The following is a 23599-nucleotide window of genomic DNA, read 5'->3' as shown; positions in this document are numbered from 1 at the left end:
GATTGCAATATATTTCCCTATGCTAATCTAATGCAAATTGGTGTCCTCTTTTGGATGGGTGATGTGATTCCTCCTTTTTTTTTTTTTTTGCAAGATGTAAGTGGTCAGCCTATGTGTACTTCTTTGGGGGCTCTTGAAACATACAGGCCCAATTTTTGCCTTGTGTGCCATTCAAATACCCAAATGTGTCTGTTTGTTTTCAGGTGGAGAGCAAAACCTTTCCCCTTCCTGCCACAGACAAAAGAACTAGTAAATCCTGCCTTTGTACAGTGGTTGAAACTGGATCAAGTTGCTTGAGGATCAGATGCCAAATCATGACATTTTTTTACCCAGATTGGCCAAGTTGTATATGCCTGTTGTTATAACAAGATCAGACTATTCATCCATGTAATGACCATCATTGGCTGACTGTGGTGAGAGTGGAGCCCATTAATGTTCTCTGTTTGCAGAAAGTGCTCGCTATTTATTGAACAACAATGGCGTGGCTTGCCTCGTTATTGTGGTCAAAGTATTTCCTTGCCATTCACGCTCCGGGCAAAGAGCACCCGATGCTTTACTCCTGCGGTCACCGCGAATCCTCCGGTTCTTGCAGAACATTTGCGCTGACTCCAGCTGATGAGCATGAAATTTAATTTGTCCTAATCGGTCTGAGGCAAGGGGTGCATGAAATTAACCTGACGCATTAATTTTACATTTTGCAGCACCTATTTGTCACTCCAAATAAGAGTAAATGGGGCAGCTCTGCAAAGGCCGGCCCCCAAGGTGTGAGAAGCATAGTTGGTATGTGGGTTTCCTACAGTGTGGGGATAGGTTCACTCAGCGCATCGTAAACTTATGGGACTCTCTAGTACAAGACGTGGTGAAGGCCACTTGCTCAGATGGCTTTGAAAGGGGACTTCAGGATGTTTCTATTTTATGTACTGTTTTTATGTCATGTATGCTTGTGAAACAATAAAAAAAATACTGCGAAAAAAAGAAAAGAAAGGGGACTTCAGGAAAGTCATGGAGGATAAGCCTACCAATGGCTAACTCCTGATGGTGATATGCTGCCCTCAGATGTAGTCACATATAGAACAGACCTATTGCTACCAATGGAACTTAAGATGACTAGGGATGTCACAGGTGCCTGACTGGGTCCAGGAATCGGTGGACTCCCCTGTCTCCTCAGACCCAGTTCACTGAGCGACCATTGAGGCAACATTACAGGCATGAATGTTGCCTAAATGGGCACTTTAAGGCCGCCATTTACACAACATGACGTAACGGGAAATGTCCATTGAACAAAATGGCAGCTCAGCAAGGGGGGGCGGGCTGCCCCATTGGTCACTCTCCAAGCTGTGATGTACTCCGCGAGTACACCAATGAGCACCCTGTGGCTTGAGAAGCAGGGTTTGGGAGCCCGGGAGTGGGGGAGTCCGCCGGACAGAATGCTGGACTAGATGGCTCCTCTGTTTAGGTTGTAGCTCATATGCAGCTGCTTGGGGGATGGGAGGGGGTAGCTGCATTCAGAATCAACGCCATTTCCCCCCTGTATAATTGTTCTGTCAACTTGCTTGGGATCTCATCTACCTTCCTCATTATGGCCTTCAGAGGGAGGGCTCTTCGCACACCGAGAGTCAAGAAGAGATCATGTCCCTCATTTAAGACCCAACACATCTTTTCGACTGCCTGCTAATTGCATGGCAGCCCGGCCTCATTTGTCTTCCAGCATCATTAAAATTCAACGCCACGCTCCCCGGGCTCTGCCGCTTCTGCCCTTCGACAGGCAGCTGTAGATTATTTTTTTGGCCAAAGCAATCCCTAATGTTTTTAACTAGAACTGACCCTAGCACCTGAGCACCTGCTGGGCATTTAGTCTCTGTCATGTTTTTTTTTTAAAAAAAAAAATAAGGATGAGAGTGGGAGCTGGGACTCAGAAGGAACTGGGCTTTTAAAAAAAAAAAAAAATCTACAGCCTGACATTAAATATTGATAAAAAATGCAAATTGTTTATTGATTTTCTCCTAGGCAGGGTTGAGATAATGAGAGACGGGATCTGTTTTGAGAGATGATGCTGGTGCCTTAAAAAAAAAAAAATCACACACACTCCAAATACACACATGCTTTTCTTATTCATTTTAAAGCGTTGTTGATAGCTGGAGTTCATGAGGACTTTTAGTTCACTTTAGTTTCAGGCTTTACCCCTGGTTTGAAGAGAAAAGAGATTAATGCACTTTTATTGTACAGTACATGGTTGCCAACAAGCGTTCCACTTAAAAGAGGTAGAAACATTTGTTCCAGGTGCCATTCTGCATTTCACAAAGGTTCATGATGGACATAACATTATCAGGATTGGTGAAGGTGCTTTGATACCACCTCTGTAATGAAATTTGGAAAGCCTGATATTTCTCATTTCTAGAGTGCATCAGCTTGAATGGGATAAAGCTAGTAGTGGAAGGTGTCTATTGGCTAATATCAATGCCACCACCGACATGTGCACCCATGTCTAGAACAGTTTCCCAACTATTTTCTTTTTTTAAAAAAAAAGTTTGGATTGAGGTGAGATGAAGATATATATGAATATGTGTCCATAGTGACTCTAAACAAATAAATGACTGAATAAGTCAGACAGCCCACATGATGCACGATGAAAGAGGAAGTACTGCAAGTTTATCTCATGTTCAATTTGCTGCCCTGAACCTGCAATGAAAAGTACTAAGCCAGGTTCATATGGTGGGTGGAGAACCCAGGGTGACTGCTCTTCAGTCCTCCATCTGACATCACTCCAGCAAGGATAGACCCAGATATCCTGCAGGATAACATTCTCCTATGGATGTCACAGGAGTCTGAGGCCATAGCTAGACCTAAGGTTTATCCCTGGATTGTCCAGGGGTCAAACCTGTTCATCTAGGTAACACACAGGGGATCCAGTGCTCAGGCAGGGGCGAACCCTGGATGATCCCAGCATAAACCTTAGGTCTAGCTGTGGACTGAGAATCCAACAGACTCTTGCCCACCTGGCTTCCTGGACAACTGCCACCACTTACCTGACCTCTTTGGCTCCCACCAGCCAGGGCACAGTTGCCCAATGAGCAGGAGCAGGCACCTGACTCTTAAGCGAGCTGCCATTTTGCCTAGAAATGGCAGCTCGTTGTTTTCTGTGAAAGATGTCTTAAGCAAATGCCGGCTGTAAATGCCGATTACCAGCATGAATGGTCCATCTAGTCCAGGTCATAACCCCTAGAAAGATGCCCAACTCCCAATTCCTGACATTTTAAACTGCCCACCCAGAATCAAAATGGCATCTCTCCGTGCAATCGGCAAAGCCTGAGAATTATGAGCTTGTCTGGTACATAATTAACACCCTAAGATCAGATCTTCATGTCGTATTAACAGTTCTGCATATGCTTCCTCCCGTTAATGTGATCGACGTGTGACAGCCTTTCACTGCCTGTCTTGCTTTGTCCCCTTCATGGTTGAAATTAACGTCAATACCACGGTGTTTTCTCATGGAATTGTTTTGCGCTTTGCTGCTGCCGCCGCCACCGTTACCTGGAAATGGGAGATGCTGTGTGAATTGGATAGGTGAGGCAACCTTTCCTCCTGGCTTGGGTGGCCCAGTGTTTTGAAATTGTAATTCAGTCTCTTGTCTTGTGTATCTACGGTGCGTCGCCTCTTGGAGCCTCAGCTGAAACCAGCTTTTAATTCAAAATCGAATCGTTGATGATGTGACTGAGAACCTCCCGTGCCACATGCTCTGGCTTAAGCAAATCCTCTGAGTAGCTATAGCTTTACTCAGTCCAGGAGGATCACAGATAGATGGAAAATCCAGCGGTTCAATCTGTAACTATTATTTCAGGTGAAACCACTGAAATTCCAAACTCCTGTGCTTTAGCCATAAACTTAAGAGCACCCAAAACCAGAGAAAGGTGCTTCCAAAATATCCCCCGCCTCCATTTCTCCCCAGATCTGGCATTCTCAATGACCTCACCTTGTTTTCAATGTGGAAATGATGTATTAGGGATTCTTTTTGTTCTATATTTATGCCTTACTTCCACGCCCGGTGCAGCCTGGGCATGGGGAGGCTTTTGCAGGTGGGGGTGGGAGACAAGGCATGGAGGCATGCCATTGGCGGCCTCCCTGTGGTGCCACCAGAGGGGGGAGGGGGATCGGAGCCCATTTATTAGCTCTCACCCCTCCTCCTCCTCTTTGAACTGTGGCTCCCTCCCTCCTTCCCTCCCTGTAGGCAGTGTGGGCTCACTGGTTATCCTTCCTGCTCATAATCTTTCATTGGTTATGCATTTTTTCACCTACTTCACACTGCAAGACAGGCGGGGAGACATAATTAGGTTGATTTGGCATTGTTAACAATTTGGTCACATTTGATAGGCAGGTACAGTACGTGCAGGCATCTCGAGCGAGTTAGGGTTGGTGAGCATTCAGATGCACTGTTGTGGTGATGAGTAATGCCTGAGGCTCCCCAGCTGTGAGTCTCGTGGCCCAGCTGGCAGAGGTAAGGGTTACCTTTGAGGCCAACCTTCCTCACCCTCTTGGAGCCCTTTGGCATGAGGGTGGGGGTGACACGGAAGGCCTCCCTACCCCAAAATGGGAAGCCTGGGAGACAGCGAACATTGAGGCGCCACTCTCTGGCCATGAATGTCTCACCACTGTCACTGTTTATTTATTTCGGTCATAGACCAGCACAGCAGAAAACATCATCAACAATAATATTAGAAAACCCCAGCAAGGTACGTACAATCAAATACATACATAAAATACATACAATACAAAAAATACAGCAGTCTCAGCCGAAGTCTAAGGTACAATAAAATTCTTCAACATCGATTGAAGAGGAATGTCTCACCAGAAAATACAACGGCATGAGGCCGGATTAGAGAAGATGCCGTTGGGGTAAGAGGAGGCCGAGAGGGCCTTCTTCCTAACGGTCCTCCTCCTGCCCGCCGCTGCCACTGAGGTAGCTGGTGTGAGAGGAGGAGAAGTTAACAATGCTCCCTTCTCCTCCTTTCATGCTGGCTTCTGCAGTACCAGCCGCGTCGGTGGGGCAGGAGGAGCAGGTGGGGTCACCATTTCTGCAGGTTTGCATTACAAAAAAAAACAACCAAGTTGCCATATTTATGTAAATTGGCTCATTGAAAATGCAGATGGCTGGTGGGACCTCGCAGACCGGTCCAATAAGTTGTGGGGGCTGGTGCAGCTTCGCAGGTGGTGGCAGTGGCTCAGTTTGGTGAGTCTGAGGGGCCAGATGGGGGGGGGGGTGGAGTCCATCAGACTCCACCCCCGTCTCGGGGGCTTGTAACATACCTACCTGGGATATATGCTCGGAGCAAGCAAGAGGACAGAAGGGAAAACAAACCATGGCAGACCAGTGAACGCCTGATTGTCTGTTGGCAGTCGTATGGCTTAGCGAGAAATTAACCACCCCACCATGGCTTGTTTTCATCATGGCTTATCATAAAGTGTGAACCAACCCAAGGACTATGGGCTAAAACTAAGGACCATGCAGCCAGGTGAGACAAATTACCCCAGCACTGGCTTAGAGCAATTTATGCAGCTTTATAGTCAGGCCAGGAGAGTCCTTCTGGGAGCTCCACCTCCTCAACTGCTGCATCAGATTTTTTTAAAGGGCCAGTGCCCTTTCCCTCAGTTACTGGTTTGCTTAGGATGGTGAAGGCCTGGAGGCTGAGGAACTCACCGGGGAATGCTTCCTGCTGGCTGAAGGAATTTGGGGTCCACTCCTCAGGGCCAGAGTCTAGCAGTGGCATCTCCTGGGGATTGAGTGGGCAAGATCATAGATGAAGGGATCAACTTGTGAAGGACCAGAAACTAGTTCTGACTCCTCAGAGTTGCTGCACGTGGAAATCTCAGTCTCAGAGGGCTCTCAGTCCAGGGACATGGCCGGGACCCTCACCGTCCTCCTCAGGGTGCCTACGGGTGACCACCAGCACAGTGTCATGTGAAGCTGCAGGGGAGATACAAAAAGGAGGCCATGAATCAGGACTGCCACAGGTTCCCCTTCATATACATTCTAACGTGATGCCATGGCGTAATCTGTGTGAGGCTACAAAGGGCCTGAATGATTAATTCCATCCCATCTCCACTACCACAGTATTGTACATTCCCTCAGCTCTCCTCAGAAAAGCCACCCTGCACTTGTCAAACAAGAGCACGATTATCATTACGTTCCCTCGTAAAAGTGAAGCATCCCCCTCCCAGCTCCCCACTCCGACAATAGTTCAGTGCCCTCGACTGCAAGAGGGAAGCGGCTCACTTAGAATGAGGCAACCAGCAGGGGAAACCTTCCTTTCCCTCCTTTTTCACACCAGACTCTCTAATTATGAATTTATGCAAATGGAAATTTCAAAGCTCTCGCTCCTCTAATGATACCCCCCTGCTCCTCTAGTTTTCTTACCCAAAGTACTTTTGGGCCCATGACTACAGAGTACATGGGGCAGGCCGAGGAAGCAATTTGGAGGCAAAAATTCAACTGCTTAAACACACACCATGTCTCTGTCTATCTCTCTCTATCTCTACAGTCTTTGTGATACGCGATTCATTAAAACCAAGGTGGGAACATGGACATGCAGCAATGAGGCAGCTGTTAATATTATATTTGCAACCAAAGCATGTGAGTATAAACAAAGGCTTCCACAAAAGTATGAATTAGGCATACCCTAGTGGACCTAGTGAGCGTTCGTCAGTTGAACACCATGTTTGGCAATTGAACACCATAACGCCAGTGTGGTGTCATGGAAAGAGTGTTGCACTTCAGTTGGGAAGAGCTGGGTTCAAATGGCCACTCAACCACAAAATTAACTGGGTAACCTTGAGCCAGTTGCTCTCCCAGCCTAACCTACAGGGTCGGTGTGAGGATAAACAAAGCAGGAGACTATATGTGTGCTGCCACAACAGAATGAAATGAGTTCTGATTTCTATGAATTTGGCCTGCAGATTCTGCAGCAGACACCTTTTTTCTCACGTTGCAGTGATTCTGTGGATTGTGGACTGTTTCTCTTTTTTAAAAAAAAAACCCCACAACTTTCTAGAATTTAAACATATTTAGTCATAGAAAAATATGTAAAAAAAACCACCGAAAACTACCAGCTGAAAATGTGCTTTTACTTCATAGGCTAAAGGATAAAAACATGTATTTTGGGGGGATTTGCACATGGAGGGAGGATTTGCACATTTTCACAAGCATGTGAATTTGCATAAAGGTGAATATGTGTAAAGGTGAATTTCCACAAATTAAGGAAATTGGGGTGGGGAAAACTGATTCCATCAATGAGCAGATGATGGAACGAAAGCTGCTACAAAATCCATGCATCCTTAGTGAGCTGCAGTAGGTAGGCAGGATAAGTGCCCTGAATTGCACAATTGGAAACATGTTCTGCTAAGAGAAAGTACCCAATGGATGGCAATCCAGGGTTCTTGTTCTTACTAGCTACACAATCAGGGATCACATAATCAATGTAATGAAGTCATGGTGCCATGCAGCCAATCAGATTTGAATTATCAGATGAATCATAGAGACAAATCAGGGTGCAGACAATACATCCTAACTTGATTCTGAATCACCAAAACAGAAGGGTATGTTTCAAACTGGGTGCTTCCACCTCCTCCTCCTCCTCCTCCTCCTCCTCCTCCTCCTCCTCCTCCTCCTCCTCCTTCTTCTTCTTCTTCTTCTTCTTCTTCTTCTTCTTCTTCGTGAAATGCACACACCCCCTGTTTCATGTGAGCTATGTGGGATTTCTTCAAGGGTGTCCCCTTGTCTCCCAAAGGAGATACATCATATCTCCACACTATGTATATATGACATTTCAATCTTAGACACTGGGATTTATCACATTTTTAGACACTGTCTCCTGTCGTGTTTATTTTGTTCTGTTAGTTTTGTTATTTATTTGTTTGTTTACAATATTCATAGGCTGCCAAATAACTAAAAGTTCTCAGGGTTACAGGGTGGCTCACAAAGTAAAAACAAACAAGTTCAAAATCAATAGCAACAAAATGTGTGTGTGTGGGGGGGGAATCCAATCCAATCCAACACAAATGTAGCACATTTTTGTAAGTCGCCTGGAGGGGCGTTTTGAGTTGAAACGTTGGGATACACACTTAAAAACCAATGAAAAGAAAGCAAGTCAGAAAGAAAGCAGACGTGCCCGCATGCCCTACGCAGAAACCAGCGAGCATCTCCAAATAAGTCAGTAAATAAATAAATAAATAAATAAAGGAACATCCATACGAGATTGTTTGTCTGATTCTAATGCAGGTAATGTAACTCTGAGCTCAGTGATCCAAGAGCAAATTTCCCAGCAGGCCGCCCTTGACAAGCAGGTGTCACTCAATCATGCACATTTTCGCCTCCCCGAGAAGACAGATGGTCCCAGCCTACTTAGCAATTCCAACCTCTGTTGGAAGACCCCCCTCCCCACCCCCCGCACAACCCCAACCCTCCAATGCAGTGGTATAATAAAGATGCTCTGAGATTTGTGTTAATCTGCAGTCTTTGGGGTAAACTGTAAACAAACTGTGCAGAGTTATTGTTTCTCATTATGAGACAGTCCTCTTATCTTCTCCTCCGCCTATGGCATATAGATATATTTAATAGCCTATCCAGCCAGACCCAGCTTCGGTGGAGATCACGTTCCATCATTTTAAAGCGCCGACAAAATTACTTTGTCTGAAGAGGCTTGACCTAATCTATGTGAGGCTCTGTGAAGGCCGCACGGCTGCCTTCTTTCGCCAGACTGGAAGAGCAATTTCTTAAAGGAGTTCCTGTGGTTAGATTTTAAGCCAAGGTATGCATTATACTTGCTGATTTCTCTCCCCTTCTTCAGAGATGGTTTGGCACAATCTTAGCTTCATTCAAAAACTAGGACAAGAAGGCAGGGCATGGGGCATTAGATGGTAAATATGAATACAAGGTTAGGGGGGAGAGACAGAGAGAGAGAGAGAGAGAGAACAATTGCTCACAATTCCATTTTTAGTACTGCCTGATTCATTTCCACTGCTTTTAATTCCCTGTGAATGAGGAGGAAAGATGATCTTATACTCAGAATCTCACAAGTGTAACTTCAGGTGGGGAATTTGGGAGAGGAAAAACAAAAGAGTTCCCAGCCAGGTGCCTTCTCAAATTGGCGGTGTTATGGAATTTTGCTACCACTTTCCTATAAAGCAGGGGTACAGCATCTTAAGCCTGAGGGCCAAATACTGCTAGTGGGGTTTAGGGTTGTCACGAGCTTTGGGCTGGGTCTATGAGGGCAGCGCCCGCTCCTGCATGTGGCCGTTGTGGGCCCAGTTGGGCGCCCCAGCTGCAAAATTTGAACACTCGCGAGGCCTTGGCAAGCGCCTGCAGCTGTTGCTGAAATTGTGCACTTCCCTGTCCATTTTAATGGCAGCTGCCAATGGTGAAAAAGGGGAAGGGGCGTGATTTCCAAAGGCTCTGGAAATCGTGCATTTCCCCATTGCGCGTTCATGTCGACCGTCTTTCGCGTGGAAGGGGGAAACGCGCAATTTCTGGAGCCTTTAGAATTCCCATGTTTCCCACCCCCATGCCAATGGGGGACTTAAAGCCCCCCACTGATACAAGGGTAAATGGAGAGGAACGTGCCATTTCCTGAGCCTCCAAAATTGCGCACTTCCCAATTTCGCATTAATGGAGGCCGCCATTTGCATGGAATGGGGAAATGCGCATTTTCCAGAGCCATGGGAAATTGTGCGTTCCCCCTCCCCTGCCTCAACATGGGCCTTAAAGACCCTATTTATGGAAGGGTAAATGGGGAGGAGGAACGTGCCATTTCCGAAGCCTCTGGACACGGCACACGTTCCTCTTTTGAGCCAATGGCAGCTGCCATTAGCATTGAAAGGGGAAATGTACAATTTCAGCATTGGCTGTGAGTGGATGCTGAGTGCTTTCCAAAGCCTCACAGGCTTCACAAGTGTTCAGCAGAGACCGCACAGCCCAGCAAGTGGGGGGGGCAGCAACATTGGCAGAGTGAGCACCCACCAAAACAGATGCTCTGTGATTTCACCAACCCCTAGTTGGGGTCCCAATTTGGTCCCCCGGGTTTCCCAGCGGGCCACTCCTCCTTCCTCTGGATCTGCCCCCTTTCCCCTGCCATTGATCATTTGGTGGTTTGGGGGCTTTTGTGAAGTTTCCCTCTATTCTACAAGGTTGAAATTAGGGGTGTGCACGGACCCCCCGCTCCGCTTCACTTGCAGATCCGCCATTTTCCGGATCGGGCCGCTCCGCCCCGCCCCCGCTCCGCCCACTTCCGCTCCGCTCCGCCCGGAGCTCCGGATCCGGATCCGGAGCTCCGTTTCCCCCCCCCCCCATAGGCTTGCATTGAAAGCTAAAAAATTATACAACTTTTTTTCTGTTCAAGTTAGAAACCTCATGTTTGGCACCATGACACCTCATGGGGATATACACATGCACGCCAAGTTTCAAAGCAATCCCATCATCCCCTGATTTTTGGCGAATTTTTGAAAATCGGGCACCCCACACACAACATCCCTGCGAGGTGGGCAGGGGAGGAGGGAGGGAAGGAAGGCAGGCATGCAGCTGGCATTTCTGGGGGCATAAGGAAGTGAGCCAAGGATAAGCCAGTAATGCATATTAAATGGAATAAATCAATAAATAAACAAAGGAGGGGTGGAATTAAAAGCAGCAGTGTTGCTCAATAAACAGCAAGAAGAATTTTTTTAAAAAAGGCTATATCTGTCTTTTACCAGCAATAGGGGGACGTGCCCGGGGGAGGGGGAAGTAGCTGCCAGTTCAAGACAGCCACCAACAGCTCTGAGAAGAAGTAAAACGCTCACTTCAACTCATAACAGGCATTGCTCCACCACTGAGAAGTAAACGCTCACTTCAACTCATAATAGGCATCTCTCCACCACTGAGAAGTAAACGCTCACTTCGACTCATGATAGGCATTGCTCCACCGTTTTACTCTCTTTGGAAGGCTCTAATGGCCTTCCAGTGCAGGAGAGAGTGGGGGCACGTCCACGATGAGATGCCCTAGGGGAGCTCATCCCCTTGCACCACATCTATTCAGTTGTTCACCAAGGTTAGGGTGGGGAGCAGTGCTGTGTTTCTATCTCTTATTCTTGGCTTAGTATATGATTTCAGGTTGTGTTTGTGCATTTGGTAGGGCTACTGTTTTAAAAAACACTGGGAAAAGCCCGTTCAGATGAAGAAAGAGAAGTTTCCCAGAATCCCAAGTTACCCGTTTTGCCTATGCCCTCCTCTAACTTTGGGATCATGTGATCATGACTGATATCTCAGCTTGGCTGCTTCATCGTCGCTTGAAACTTAACATGGCAAAGACTGAATTGCTTGTTTTTCCTCCTAAACCTTCTCCTCATCTCTCATTCTCTCTTACTGTCAATGATGTTACGCTTACTCCGGTTAAGGAAGCTCGTAGCCTTGGCTTTATCTTCGACTCCTCGCTCTCCTTTATTCCTCATATTGAGGCAGTAGCTAAATCTTGTCGATTTTTCCTGTATAATATTGCCAGGATTCGATCATTTTTGTCTGTCTCTTCTGCCAAGACGCTTGTTCATGCACTGGTTATTTCACGGTTGGACTACTGCAACCTTCTTCTCTCTGGCCTTCCTTCTTCTCACATCAGTCCGTTGGTTTCTGTTCACCACTCTGCCGCAAAGATCATCTTCTTGGCTCGCCGCTCTGACCATGTTACTCCGCTTCTGAAATCTCTTCATTGGCTTCCAATTCACTTCAGAATCCAATATAAACTTCTCCTGTTAACCTTCAAAGCTTTTCACGGTCTAGCTCCTTCCTATCTCTCCTCTCTCATCTCACACTATTGCCCCGCTCGTGCTCTTCGCTCCTCTGATGCCATGTTTCTCGCCTGCCCAAGGGCCTCTACTTCCCTTGCTCGGCTTCGTCCATTTTCGTCTGCTGCCCCTTACGCCTGGAACGCTCTTCCAGAACATTTGAGAACTACAAGTTCAACCACAGCTTTTAAAGCACAACTAAAAACTTTTCTTTTTCCTAAAGCTTTTAAAACTTGATGTTGTGCAGACTTCTACTGTTACTTTCTACTGTTAGTTTTTCCCTACCCAGTGCCTGCTTACCCTACCCTGTACCTGTTTGCATTCTCTTCCCCTCCTTATTGTTTTACTATGATTTTATTAGATTGTAAGCCTATGCGGCAGGGTCTTGCTATTTACTGTTTTACTCTGTACAGCACCATGTACATTGATGGTGCTATATAAATAAATAATAATAATAATAATAATAATAATGGGAGCTGACTCTGCCCCTCAGCCCTTTGAAAAAGGTATTTTCCCCGCCGATTTTTAAAAAACTTCTAGCGCGCGACCCGGACAACGCAGAAAGTTGAGAGTAGTCTCAAAATGACCCGCATCCACGACTCTCTGTGCACAAGAATTTTCAGAACGATAGCTTAAAAACCAACCCAGTTATGCCCGAGTCTTTCCCTCAATGCAATCCTATGGGCGAAAAGCCAAAAACGCCGTTTGAGCCGCGCGGTTGACCCGATTTTCACAACAATATAGCACGCGACCCAGACAACGCAGAGAGGTGAGAGTGGTCTCAAAATGACCCCCATCCACGACTCTCTGAGCACAAGAATTTCTAGAACGATAGCTTCAAAAAGAACGTAGTTATGCGCGATTATTTGCCGCAATGCAATCCTATGGTGAAATGTTTTCAAGATGGCGACCGGAGCGCTCCGCCTGAACTAGGAGCTCCGAAAAATGGCCGCTTCTCTTCGCCTTGCTTCTAGGGGGTCCGCGGTCCGCTCCTACTCCGCCTCTGGGTAAGGCGGAGCAGGCCAATCCGCTACTGCTTCTACGCTCCTAATCGGAGCGGATCACACCCCTAGTTGAAATACCCACTCCTAAGGCTTATTTGCTGGCAGTAAGAGCTTCAAGCTACAATATGCTGGTACATTGGCTCCGCCCCTTTTGCCTTCAGCCACGCCCACCTCAGGAATGTCATTCCAGAGAGCTGTGAGGATTCAATCAAGTTCGAATTGCTCCAGATTCTGCAAACTTGCAGACTTCTTTTTTTAAAAAACGAAAACAAAAACTTTCTAGAACTGTACACAAATTTAGTAGTACAAAAATACAATAAATAAATATATAAATATATGAATGAATAAATAAATCTGAGCACCTAGACTTCAACAGAAGACTGATGATAAGCAAATAAATACCATACTCATCTTACTACATTCACATAGTAAATTATATTAATAAGCCAATTCTTTCATTCTTCTCTCTCCCCAGTGCACACATGGTTATCATCACAGGACGGGGGCAGCAGAGATGGACCTAGTGGTGGTCATGCACCCACCCACGTGTCCCCATAAGAACGTAAGAAGAGCCATGCTGAATCAGACCGAAGGCCCATTCCGTCCAGCATTCTGTTCTGTCTGGTCCAGAACTCAGTTGCCTGTGGGAGCCCACATGTAGGACATAAGTGCAGTAGCACCCTCTTATCACTGACCATGCACCCCCCCCTACATATACACATATTGGGGGCTGAGCACTTGCAGTAGGGCACCTATTGAGTAGGTGGACGAGGAGCACAATTCAAAGACCTCTCCAGTCACAGACAGAACAATAGAACTAAGAGCTCTCTTCATGATGGCTGATTGCCCCATTTTGTTTGTTTTTGCTCCAATGCTTTGATATTAGAAACACCTTTGGGACGGGATGTATGAGAATTTTCGTTCTGAGCGCAAAACATGCAAGTATGCCCCATTCAAAGCCCTGAATGTGAGTGAAAATGCAAGCACAGGTCAGCCAAAACTATTTGCAAATAGTTGCATTCAAATTTGTCTCACTCCCGACACCCTCTTCGGTTTCTGCAAATTTCTGAATTTGCACAATTTTTTTTAGTAGACTAAATCGGGTGCAATTTAGTCAATGGAGAATATTTGTGCAACTTAGGAAATTTGCACCAATTGGGGGAGATTTGCACAAATCTCCCGTTCGATTACTGCTCAATTTACGTAAGTTTTCATTCGCACAGAGCGAGCACCTATCGCAAACAGGAATTGAGCATGAGACAAGCGGCAAGACAATGTTTGGAGAAACTGAGCAATCTTGAACATTGCTTGTTCACGCATCCCTGGTTTTGGCTTCTTTTCATACGAGATGGAAGAGGCATCTTCACCATCATCATCACCAGTGGCCTCAGCTGACAATCGGATAAAATCCATATACACATAGACTTCAAGCAGAAATGGGTGAGCATTTCATTCCTGTTATGTTTGGTTAAGGTTGAACCAAAATTCACAAATTTGTTTGTATTTGGGACAGAAAAAAATTAAATTTGGGCCACAGCTAGACCTAAGGTTTATCCTGGGATCATCCAGGGTTCGCCCCTGCCTGAGCACTGGATCCCCTGTGTGTCACCTAGTTGAACAGGTTTGACCCCTGGACGATCCAGGGATAAACCTTAGGTCTAGCTATGGCTGGAATGTGAGAGAAATCAAAATGAACAGAGGCTCCCAACATCGAAGACCGAGGGTTACAATTTGCACGTTTTGGGGCCCAGAGAAGGACCTTGCTGCCAGGCAAAAAGGCACCCAGATATTGTGGCACTTGGCTGACAGTTGTCAATCTGGATACTGTTTTATACTGTTGTTTTTTGATGGTTTTAAATTTTGTATACTTTTTTAAAAAAATGTTCACTGTTTTTAACTTTTGCAAACCACCCAGAGAGCTTCAGCTATGGGGTGGTATATACATTTAATAAATAAATAAATAAAATAAATAAATAAGGTCCATGGCTTTTAATGCTTAGCTCTTCAAAGCCTGTGTTTGAATCCCCATGTATTTGGCCATGCTTTAGTGCTGAATTTGTCTTGCTACCTCTTTTTTTCTGATAGGCTCTTCATCTTTAACAGCTACATGGCAGGTAGGTACATCAGTGCCCTCTCCATGCCAGGAAAAGCTGTACCTACTGAATTTGGCCAGTGCAGGGGTGTGTGTGTGAGAGAATTTCATTTCAGTTCGTTTCTGGCAACGAATTACCAAAAAAACACAAATTCCTTCATAGTTGGCATGGAAAGAACTTGAGATGTTAAAAATCCAAATGAGAGAGGAAATACGACTGACAGATTTGTCCATCCCTAGATTCAACAGCATTATTTAAATGCAAAGAAAACTATGACTCTGAGCTGTTTAGAGGTCATATCCAATCATGGTAGGGAATTGTACAAATATTGGGTGCATGATGGCCATGCAAATATTCAGATAAGTAGACATTCATGTGACATCCAATTCACATTCATTTTATGTATTTTGTTTCAGGGCATCCAGCAACAACCACTCCTGAAGAGTATACTATAGGGAAATGCCCTACATCTAAGGCATCAGATCTTCATTAGTGGCGGGAGAAGCAGATTGACAAGTAAGTCTTGTTATAAGGAACAGCCTGTAATCCGTTCTGCTGGAGCTCTGCACCTCCCTCAAGAGTGCAGAAAAGAATGGCTTTGAGGCTGCTCTATAGCAATATTCGAGGTAAAAAGACCAGGGATGAGCATTTTCCATCTTGAACAACAGTGCCTAGGAATCGGTTCATATACAAATTAAACCATGTACTGGCTTGCAACGAAGTGAAGCCTTTGGATTTGGCCATGCAGTAAACATGCCTTTTGCTCTATGCATTTATCAGTATAGGGGGCAATTGTGAAATTAACTTGGGACGGGCAAATCGATCTATTTCCAGTCCATATGACTTTCTTATGTATTCAGTTATAAGTTTGGTACCCTAGTTGTGCATTAATGTGTGAAATAAAATTTAAACAGCTGCATGAATTTTTTTATTTAAATATGTATTGAAATGCATCCTTAAATGCATATTTTTATCTCAAAATATGCATTTTTGCATGCATTTTTAAAACATTCTTTGAGCCAAGAACAACACTGCAATCTTTGGAGAAGGGCAAAACCTGAAGGAAATCTACATTCTGATCTGCACATTAGTCCAAGAAATGAGGACCAGGTCAATTTGAATCTGAATTTACGAAGTCTGACTTCCTCAAACAACTCAAAACATCTTGGTTCGTAATCCTATATAGCAGCCTTCCTTACCTGGTGCCTTCCAAATGTGTGGGACTATAATTCCTATTGGCCCTAGCCAGCATGGGCAATCATCAGAGAAGGTGAGAGTTGTAGTCACATCTGGAGGTACCAAGTTAGGATTACAGGAAACTGCCTTAAACTTAGGGATGTACAGTATGAGAAATTCATTTCAGTTTGTTTTTGTTCAGGATTTACCCAGTTTGCATCTTCCAGAACCAACATGGCCCATTGCTAGACGAGGGTTTAGCCTGGGCTGATACCCAGGCTCACCCCTGTGCATCCAGATGACGCACAGGGGATCCCGGGGTCAGCCCGGGCTAAACCATCCCTTGGCCTGGGATAACCGGCACCGGTTATGGCCCGGTATTTCCAAAGCCCTGGGCTGAGCCCGGAGCTGTGGAAGGTCTAGCCCATTCCACAGCTTTTCCCAGCTATGCAGCTTATTCACGAGTAGCCGGGACAAGCCGCACACTCGGCACAGTGCTCCACAGGAGTGCTTTACCCATTGGGCCAGGGTGGGGGGAATCACGGGGGGAGAGATGGCGGCCGGGGGGGAAGAGCGGAGCCAGGATGGGGAGATCACAGCTGTGGGGGAGGGAGATCGCAGCCGGGGGGCATCGGACATGGCGGGCAGGGCATCGGGCATGGTGGGCAGGTGGGGGCATCAGACATGGCGGGTGGGCGGGGGGCATCGGACATGGGGGGGAATCGGGGGCAGGGGGAGGGGGAACCCTTTTTTTAAAAAAAAAAAAGCCTACCTTATCGTTGGTACACTCCTGTGCACATGGCCCCTTTAAATGTAAAAAAAAATGGCCGACATGACGGGGCTTTCCTTTACCCCATCACGTGTCACATGTAGACAGGATTGACAGCCCGCACTACTTCTAGCACGGGCTGGCCCCTCCACATGCCCAGATTTAAAGGTAGGTCTAGCAAGGCCCATGGACTCAGACACAATCTGTGATCAAAGTCCATATCTCCCCAACCTTGCAATGTCATTTGTGGACCAATAGAAATGTGTTTGAGAGCATGCTTATCTTTGGAAAATATGTATGAAAAACATGCAGACTTTTGAAGTAAGTACAGAGAGATGCATTTTAATCAATGAGAGAAGAATGCATACATTTCAAAGATGGGCACAAGTGATGCATAGATTTGGAAAAATACAGGCAAAAATATGCACGGTGCTTCATACAAAAAGCGGGGGAAGCTCACAATCAGATATGGACTCATCAGAACAAGCTTTGAGATGGAATTCGGAGAGTTGATTTGCACATCTCTACTTATACTGAGTCAAATTCTTGGTCCATCCAGCCTAGTATTGTTGACACTGACTGGCAGCACTGGTTCTCCCCGGTTTCAGGCAGGATTCTTTCCTAGTCCTACCTGGATTATGTGCCATTCACACATTACATTTAGGGTGAGTGAACTCCACTTCACCTTGTTCATGTGCTGCATGCAAGCAAGCCACCAGATGGTCTATGGGCACCTGGTGAAAACTCATGGTTTCCTGAGCCAACATTTTGCATGAAATCACAGGTATTTACAAAATACCTATTTACAAAAAATGTGGTTTGTGCAAAATTGCAGCCATAGCAAGATTTGTGCAAAGTGCAGATGGAAATGGTCCATTAGACCATTCACACTTGCAACTCTGCACAATTTTCCATGAGCTGGTGTTCAGGGGTCCAAGCTGGTGAAAACTCACCTGACTCCATCCCCAAATCAAATTCATGTGACATTCCTAATTACATTTTTATTCGTCATACCAAAGATGTTTTATATGCATGCCAAATAAATAGAACAAACGCATGGATGTAGGCCTTGAGTATTACAGGTTCATTTTCCAAGGAACTGTAATTGATAGCTGCTCCATGGTGAGGGTGCTGTTGGTGGCAAACTTGGGCTGGGACATAAAATGGACCCTAACTGCCCATAAGAATACAACCTACTTCCCTCAACTCTTGGCTAAGGAGTGCTTCCTACAACGGCTCAGCTGAGGAGGTTTTCTAAGAAACCTGCAAACTACATTTTAGGGGGGCGGGGGATTCAGCGTCCTCGTCCAAACCTTTAACTTTTATTTTCAGAACATTCTGATGTGTTTTAAGATATCCATATATAGAAAGCCAAGTTGTAAATATTGTATATTCTTTCCAGGAGTCATTAAGAAGACTGCAAGTGGGAGATAGAAAGCCCTAGACATGCAGTTTTATGTGGGTTCTGCTTAACACTACAGAGAGATGTCTCTCTTAAATCCAGACATGAAAAATACATTTTGGATCCAAACAGAAAGATTTCAGAAATGAGGGTCGCATTGAGATAGCGCTTCATTTGCAAGTCTTTTACGTTTTACTTCTGGCAGTTGCCTTCCCAGCTACAAACTGTTTGTCTCTTCACATGATGTGAGGATGAGCAAGGATGCCCTAGCTAGTTCCACCCCCTAGAATTTTTTACCTGCAACTCCCAGCAGCTTTAACCAACGTAGCCAATGGTGAGTTGTAGGCAAAAACATCACAGAGAGAGAGAGAGAGAGAGAGAGAGAGAGAGAGAGAGAGAGAGAGAGAGAAGGCCCATTCAGAAAACACCTTAAAACACGGCTTTAACCATGGTGGTTAAGCCAAAAAGCCAGGCCATGTTCAGAAAATTCCTTAAACCACAGCTTTAAACACAGTGAATAAGGCTTTTTGCTTTATTCACCATGGTTAAAGCCATGGTTTAAGGTGTCTTCTGAACAGGGTCATTGTCTTGAAGCATCTGGTACATAAGATACATAAGCATCAGGTATGTAAGAATAGCTGAAACAAATCTTGGGGTAAGGATTTTCAGCACATTCAAATTTCAAAATTGTCATGCAATTAATTGGCATGATCTAATATTTTAGTTTTATTCGCTGACCCTATTCAGATGGCATGCTAAGCCACTGTAGTTAAGCATTTTGAGCTAACTAGTATGGCTTAGCATGTCATGTGAACCATTCTTAACCATGGTGGCTGCAGAACCATGGTTTAAACATGCTCACTAACCATTTACTGTAAAAGGGGTAGTGACCCAACCATGGCTTACTGTGTTGTCTGAACAGGCCCATTATGTATTGTGTCCAATCAGTTATATCTAATCCTATTCATTTTGATGGGTCTACTCTAGGTAGGGATCGGCAAATCAGCAAAACCTGAACTCACTGGAATTCTCTGAATTCCAACTCAAAGCTCATTCCGCTCAAGTCCATATCAGATTGTGAACTTTGCTCTTTGCTTTTCTGCTTGGAAATCCATGCACGTTTTCCCATATGTACGCATCGGTTATGTGCATCTTTGAAATGTACACATTTTTCTCCCATTGATTAAAGTGTAGTTGTACACATTTTTCAAAAGTACACATTTTTTCATGCACATTTTTAAACTGTATATGTGCTGTTGAATGCATTTGGGGGGTGGGGAGTCTGTGGAACACAATGATGCTAGCAGACAGTAATGCATGCACTGTCATACCCACGACCTTCCAGTTTTCCTAGGTTCCTTCCACCAAATGTTGGAGAGTAAGAGTCTGCACTTCGAGAGCCACCTTATTAAAAGCATGGAACTTGGGGTGTTGCATCAGCAGAACTTGAACCCTTCTACATAGAAACTACTGTGTCCTTGTCAGGGGATGAGGGTGTCACTCAGAGGCAGAGCCTCTTCGGCATAAAGCGGTAGAGTGTTGCTCCAGACTAGGAGCATATGAGAATGTTGTTTCTGTTGACAAATCATGCAAAAATGTCCCTTGTGAACATGTGCTGTTTTCAAGAAATGTCCACAAATTCCCAAATGTGCATTTGCATTTGAAAAATGTGTTGTTTTTAATGTGCACTTTGAAATGGGCATTTCTCAAAACTGCATACTTGGGGGGGGATTATTAATAGGGTGACCATATGAAAAGGAGGACAGGGCTCCTGTATCTTTAACAGTTGCATAGAAAATGGAATTTCAGCAGGCGTCATTTGTATATATGGAGAACCAGGTGAAATTCCCTCTTCATCACCACAGTTAAAGCTGCAGGAACTATACTAGAGTGACCAGATTTAAAAGGAGGACAGGAGTCCTGTAGCTTTAACCGTTGTGATGAAGAGGGGAATTTCACCAGGTTCCCCATATATACAAATGACACCTGTTGAAATTCCCTTTTCAGTACAACTGTTAAAGATATAGGAGCCCTGTCCTCCTTTTCATATGGTCACCCTACCTATACATTACCCAGTAATGCAACTTGGGAGTGAAGGAAAAACCTAGGGATCATTGTGCATCCCTACAAATCAGCCTTCCCCAACCTAGTGCCCTTAGAATGTGTTGCACTACAACTCCCATCGTTCCCAGACAGCATGGCCATTGGACGTTTTAGTCCAACACATCTGGAGGGCACCAGGTTGGGGAAGGCTACTAAAGAGGGTTATTATACTTTAGAGGAACATAGGAAGCTGCCTTATACTGAGTCGAACCATTGGTAGGGTGACCCTATGAAAAGGAGGACAGGGCTCCTGTATCTTTAACAGTTGTATTGAAAAGGGAATTTCAGCAGGTGTCATTTGTATATATGGGGAACCTGGGGAAATTTCTTCTTGGTCACCACAGTTAAAGCTGCAGGAGCCCTGCCCTCTTTTAAATCTGGTCACTCTAGTATAGCTCCTTCAGCTTTAACTGGTGTGATGAAGAGGGAATTCCACCAGGTTCTTCATATATACAAATGACACCTGCTGAAATTCCCTTTTCTATGCAACTATTAAAGATACAGGAGCCCTGTCCTCCTTTCCATATGGTCACCCCAACCACTGGTCCATTTAGCCCATTATTGTCAACACTGATTGGCAGCTGCTCTCCAAGGTTTCAGGCAGGATTCTCTCCTTGTTCTACTTGGGGATCGAACCGGGGACTTCTGCATGCAAAGTATGTGCTCTGTCCCACTAAGCTACAGCCTCTCCCCAAGCTATGGCACCTTCCCATAATGGCCATAGTGGACCTGACTTCCATTGAAGGAACTGGATAAGCAAGTAATTTAACTGTATTTCTATTTTGCCTAAGGATGAGGAGGGCTGTGAGAATCAAACAATTCTGAATGCATTTATCAATAGAACAGGTTACGTTTTTAAAAAATAAATAAAAGAAAACCCCACCTTTTTATATTTTCAGGAATCACCAAATTTATCTGCATCTTCACTGCCGTGCCGACTAAACCCCTTGTCTGTTTCAACCACACTACTATCTGTCACTGTAAAGTCACCATAGATATTATGGCGCCAGCTTATCTGTTAGCATTACAGCCGGGGGATTTATGTACACTGAAGTCTATTTATAAAGCTCCTTGTATGAGTGTGCAATGCTTTCCAATAAATTTAGCTTCCCCCTTCCTCCTCCCACAACCGCTGATTTTCCTTTGGCTGATTTGTCACAACCTGAGTATCCTTCTTGAGAAGAGACTCTGATGATGCGTTTCTATGAATCAAATCTAGACTTAGGACATCCATCATGTAGGAAACCCTCCCTGGAATTGGATGAGAAAAACCAAATTCCTCATATCTAGTAGTATGATAGGCACAAGAGTGTGAAAAGCTTTGATGGAAGTCCAGATGATACTGAAAACAGCCTTTCTTTTGATGGTTTGTGGAAAGAAACTGGATGGTTACTTTTAGGGATGTCATGAGAACCAGACTATGGGCTCCATCACACCTAGGAAGAAACGCTAGCTACTGTCGCTTCTCCGTCGTCACTCAGTTACTTCCTGTTTGAAAACAGGAAGTAAACAAGGAGCATGAGGCCCATTGAGTCCAGCATTGTAATCACGCTGCTTCTCACACACACAGCAGGAGAGAGCAGCAACCGGAGTTTTTCTGGTTTTTCTTGCGGCGCAAGGAAGGCCAGAAAGGGCAGAAGGGGTACGAGAGGCAGACGATGTCATGTGAGGGACCTCTGAGAAATCTGTGAATGCCCAGTAATGGGCATGCAATAAAACGCTCATGGGATGGAGCTCTGAGTCTGGTGGACTGCTTCATGCCCGGCTCCCTAGCCTCCAGTTACTGAGCTGCTTGCCCCCACCCCCAGATCCACTCACCTAGCAGCTGCACACCCAATGAGGGGGCTGGCAGCCACCAGTCCTGTTCACGAGCCACCGTTTGCATAAAAATGATGGCTCAGGGATGCCCATAGAAATGATGATGCATGAATGGTGCCCCAAAAGAAGTAATGTTGCACAAATGGAGCAATTATGCCTGAAAATTTCTGGAGCCTCCATTGTGCACATGATGGAGGCAGCAGAAATTGCACACTTCCCCCTACACACACAGAGAGAGAGAGAGAGAGAGAGAGAGCTATGCCATTGATGCAGCAGGGAGATGTGCACCATTTCGGCAGTGAGAGCAAGTGGCAGCTGAGTGCTGGCTGGGCCAAGCTGAGTCTCAAAAAAAGTCTGTGCAGCCCAACGAGCAGGAGTTCTGGCTGGACATCAGGAAAAACTTCCTGACTATTAGAGCAGTACAACAATGGAACCAATTACCTAGGGAGGTTGTGGGCTCTCCCACACTAGAGGCATTCAAGAGGCAGCTGGACAAACTTCTGTCAGGGGTGCTTTAGGGTGGATTCCTGCATTGAGCAGGGGGTTGGACTCAATGGCCTCATAGGCCCCCTTCCAACTCTACGATTCTATGATTCTATGGAGTGGATGGAGGGGGATGCCAAGGCAAGCATCCACTCTGAGGGCACATCTACACCAAGCAGGATATTGCACTATGAAAGTGGTATAAAGGGCGTTACTAGACGGGGCTGTAGCACGCGTTACCTACCGTAGTCGTGTTGACAGATCCAGATGACGTTCACCAGGATCCGTCATCATCCTGTGGTGAAGCCTCCTTATCCCATCTTTTTAAAAGTGAGTTTAAGCGCGCCTTTTCCTGCCGGGGCGCGCTAATTTGGAGTCGGGAGGTGGAGGTGTGGGAGGATGTGAGGTCACTGCGCTTTCCGCCGTGGTCCGCACTGGTCAGGAAAAGGCGTGCTAAGGGGAGTGGCCAGCGGCTTCGGTCAAGCCGCCTCCGCCATTTGCGCCCAGTCCGCAGCTGGGGCAGCGGAGCGGAGCGGCTTTTTTTATTTATTCCAACAGTTACAGTTTGCACACGAACGGAGGACCGGAAAAGTGGCTGGTGAGCTGCTGGGAGGGGAGGGTGTGGGGGATGGGGGGGTATGTGCACCTGTTTTTTCTATTTCAACCTCTGCGTGGGTCACTTTTCGGAAAGGCGGGCATCCCACAGTAATGGGAAGTTGGTGACTCCTCGTGGTGGGCAGGCACAGCGGCCGAATAATGGCGGTGCTGTACGCTGCGCGGAAGATGTAATGGCCAGCGGGGACTGAGGGGGACGGTACAGGCATGAAGGGCTGTGTGCCTGTAGGTGTGGGTACGCGGCTGGAAGAGGGCAACAAGCGAGGGTGGCCGGCCATCTTCCAGCGGCCACGCGGCAGCAGGTGAAGGTACCATCAGCCCGGGGGGGGGGGGCACC

Source organism: Elgaria multicarinata, chromosome 2 (assembly GCF_023053635.1).
Source record: "Elgaria multicarinata webbii isolate HBS135686 ecotype San Diego chromosome 2, rElgMul1.1.pri, whole genome shotgun sequence".
Lineage (NCBI taxonomy): Eukaryota > Metazoa > Chordata > Lepidosauria > Squamata > Anguidae > Elgaria > Elgaria multicarinata.
The sequence above is the reverse complement of the archived record's forward strand: the minus strand, read 5'-3'. Positions refer to the sequence as shown.